This window comes from Nanorana parkeri, unplaced genomic scaffold, assembly GCF_000935625.1.
Source record: "Nanorana parkeri isolate BGI_ZX_2015 unplaced genomic scaffold, ASM93562v1 scaffold746, whole genome shotgun sequence".
Classification (NCBI taxonomy): Eukaryota; Metazoa; Chordata; class Amphibia; order Anura; family Dicroglossidae; genus Nanorana; species Nanorana parkeri.
The window spans coordinates 819705-823931 of record NW_017307014.1 but is presented as its reverse complement, the minus strand read 5'-3'; positions in this window follow the sequence as shown (position 1 = coordinate 823931).

Genomic DNA, 4227 nt, shown 5'->3' with positions numbered 1-4227 from the left:
AATAACCTCCAGCATTGGTGTCAGTGACGGCAATAATAACCCCCAGCATTGGTGTCAGTGATCGCAATAATAACCCCCAGCATTGGTGTCAGTGATCGCAATAATAACCCCCAGCATTGGGGTCAGTGATCGCATAAATAACCTCCAGCATTGGTGTCAGTGACCGCAATAATAACTCCCAGCATTGGTGTCAGTGATCGCAATAATAACCCCCAGCATTGGTGTCAGTGATCGCAATAATAACCTCCAGCATTGGTGTCAGTGACCGCAATAATAACCCCCAGCATTGGTGTCAGTGATCGCAATAATAACCCCCAGTATTACTGTCAGTGACCGCAATAATAACCTCCAGCATTGGTGTCAATGTCTGCAATAATAACCCCCCGTATTACTGTCAGTGACCGCAATATTAACCCCAGCATTGGTGTCAATGTCTGCAATAATAACCCCCAGTATTACTGTCAGTGACCGCAATAATAACCTCCAGCATTGGTGTCAGTGCCTGCAAAAATCAGCCCAGCATTGGTGTCAGTGATCACAATAATAACCCCCAGCATTGGTGTCAGTGATCACAATAATAACCCCCAGCAATATTATGCTGGATAATAACCTCCAGTATTACTGTCAGTGACCGCACAGTAAGAACTTCCAGTATGTTTCACTCACTGCAATAATAACCCCCCAGGATTGGTGTCAGTGACCGCAATAATAACCCCCAGGATTGGTGTTAGTGACCGCATGTAATTGTACAATGTATAGATATAGATGATAGATGAACAGGATAGATGCTTCTAGCAACAATCACCTATCTCAAACCGCCAAGCTCCCTGCAAGGCACTGTGCTTTGTGAGCCCTGATTGGCTAAAGCCTTGCACCTGACCATGGATCAGGTGCAAGACTTTGGCCAATCAGGTCCCAGTACTCTGTAAGAGCCATGATTGGGCAAAGTCATGGTGACTTTGCCCGATCATGGCACACCTGTCATAATTGTAAACAGTTAGGTGGAGATAGCTGTCACTGTTAGCTCCTCCCAATTGTTTATATGTTGCCGACATTTGTCAAAATGCCATTATGCGGCGGGTGTTTGTCGTGAGTGGACAGGAATGGCGGTCGTCATTTTTTAAAAAAAATTATTATTTCTATTTATTTTTTATTGTTTTATTTTTTATTTCGTCGAGTCGTTGTGGACAACGCTGGACGTTGTGATTGACCCTGGATTTTGTCAGTGGATCCATTTTAATTTTTTTATTTAAATAAAAGCCTTGTCAAAAACTTGTCTTTTTTTTCAAATAAAGGATTTTTTCAAAAGTCTGGCCTCTTTTTTACAATTTTATTTAACCCTTTAGTGAATGGGTAGGGGTACAGGGGGTACTCTTTACTCATTCTCAAGGGGGTGGTGGCTGGACAGCATCACAACCTGGATTAATCTATGGTTGGCACAAGACTGAGCACATGGCAATTCCCTCCAGTATATTTACCCTATCCCAGCATGCAACACTGGTTGAGAGAAACCCAGTGATTGGCTGGTGAATTGCACATACAGTACACTCACAGTGCCCCCCATTGGCCATCCCACACTACAGTAGAGTCACACTTCACCCAGGTAGGTACAATCAATGCCAGAACACCAGGAATTAACCGGAAAAATGCCAACTATAATCCAGCCAGACTGTCTACAACTCTGGCAATCACTAAATTTCTAGTAGTCACCTCACAAACGGTGATGGGGGCTACGATAGCATAAGATTTGCTAAAACTTTTTGGGGATTTCTCTATGCATTTAATAGGCAGCACAGTGCATGTAGAGGCAGAAACATGTTTTTTTTTGTGCAGAGGTCAGAAGGAAGTAACGCACAGAGTGCAGCGGTCAGAAGGAAGTAACGCACAGAGTGCAGAGGTCAGATGGATGTAACGCGCAGAGTGCAGAGGTCAAAAGGAAGTAACACAGTATGCTGGTGGTATATTATGCACTGGTTATAAATGTGCTTGTGGTGGCAGAGTTCTTATCATAGAATGTTAATAGTTATCATGCTTCTTTTGGTGGGTATATTAGGCCTGGGGGTTACATTATGTTTCTAAAACCCACATAAACAGTTTTCTCAAATCCATAATTCACAACAGCACATCCACTTTGCCCAGTTCAGTGAACCCCCAAAACCGCCAGCATTCTGAAGAGCCAGTAGTTAAAAGTTATAAGAGGCTACCTCCCGGAAATACAGTACATGCTTTCAGTATATTTTATTTATGTATATATTTTAGTACAATGCCATATTTTCATTGTGTTGCCTATTTTGTAAAATATGACTGTCACATGGCAGAAAGTGAGGAGAAATCTCTGTATTGGAGCACTGGATAGCAGTGAAAACCTAATTTCCAGTCCTAATTCTTCCTCACTCTATGAAAAAAAAAAAGAAAAATTGGCTTGGCATGCACTTTACGGTCACCTAATTGCTAATTGCAGCAATGGTTTGCTGCTGATGTGTTGAGTTAGTCACTGACTTCTCCTATGTCTAAAAGGCCATTTGTAATTTTGCCATATCCTATGTGGGGGAGCAAGAATGGGTTTCATTAAAAAAATAGGAGCAGAGTACAATAAGTGAATGTGATTCAAAATGGATCCCAGAAGGGTATCAAATATATTTTTCCAATCATAAGAGTCTAATGGGTTTTTTTTTTGCATCTAAGCCAAGAAGAACCATGAGAACTGTATGCTTAAATAATGTCGGTAACTCTCCATCGGGTGTCCACAGCATAATATTCTGAGATAAAAATCAACTTAGGCCTTGGGAATGTGCCACGGAAGAAGTTGTAAAACTTGACTGGCTGCAATTTCTTGAAATCTTTAGATCTAAAGAGAGCTCTTGGCATATATCTGCAACAGTCAGAGGCATAACTAGAACCCGAGGTCCAAAAAGGTCCTCACTGCATTTCTTACGGGTACGTCCCTTTTAAGGTGGGTGCTGCAGTGCTAGGGAATGGCGCCACTTCAAATCCAAGTAGTAAAATATATCACCAGCACACCACAGTAAAATCTTCAACGAGTGGTCATTTTATTGATGTACACACATCTCGTCTCAAAGAAAAGTTTCGGGGCCACTCGGGGTCCCTTTATCAGGTATGGCAAAACAAACGACAAACGCACTCAACAATTTGTTACCAGTTACCCAATTTGATATCTTCTGCCCCCATATGCTCCAAGATGGAGACTCTCATAGTTTAGAGTTAGGACCGCACTATATAGAGGTGCCTTGGCGCGGCAGTGCGGCTTTCACATCCTCTGCAGAAGACGTGTATCCAAACCTCTGTCATTGTCCTTAGTGGTGAGACAAGTTGTTTTACATGCTGGTTTGTGAGTGTGCCATGATGCCTTTCTACCCCTTTATCAGGTATGACCCCGGTAGTTCCGTCAGTGGCAACAGTGTTGGGGATCTTGCCAGATAAATTTGATATGGAAAAACAATATATCAATTGGGATTCTTCCCCTTTTGAAAAGGTTTTAAACAGAGATAAAACCACTTCTATCTGGCTCTATGCTGCAGGCTGTGCGCTGTTTTCTACACTGATTTATTCCTCCAATGGGGTTACTTCTCCTCCCTGGCTCTATGCTGCAGCCTGTGTGCTCTTTTCCACGCTGTTTTATACCTCCACTGTGGCCACGTCTCCTCTCTGGCTCTATGCTGCAGGCTAGGTGCTGTTTTCTACACAGTTTTATTCCTCAACTGTGGCCATGTCTCCTCACTGGCTCTATGCTGCAGGTGGGTGCTGTGTTCTACACTGTTCCATTCCTGCATTGTGGCCACTTCTCCTCCCTAGCTGTATGCTGCAGGCTGTGTGCTGTTTTCTGCATGGTTCCATTCCTCCACTGTGGCCATTTCTCCTCCCTGGCTCCATGCAGTACACTGTGTGCTGCTTTCTGCATGGCTCCATTCCTCCGCTGTTGCCATTTCCGCTCCCTGACTCCAGGCTGCAGGCTGTGTGCTGCTTTTTTTCCAGTCTGTATCATTCCTCCACTGTGGCCATGTCTCTTACCTCTGTGACAATGTATCGTATATTAGTTTTGCAGCTGGAGAATGCAAAAGTGCAACTTCAGCAATATCCAAACAGCATTGGCAGTGATTTGAAAGGAGGAATCTGTGTCCAAAAAAATTGTGTGAAGTCATAACATGAGGGGAAAGAGGCAGCCAGGCAAAGGACATCATTAGGTGCCTAATTATTGGTCCCGAAGTC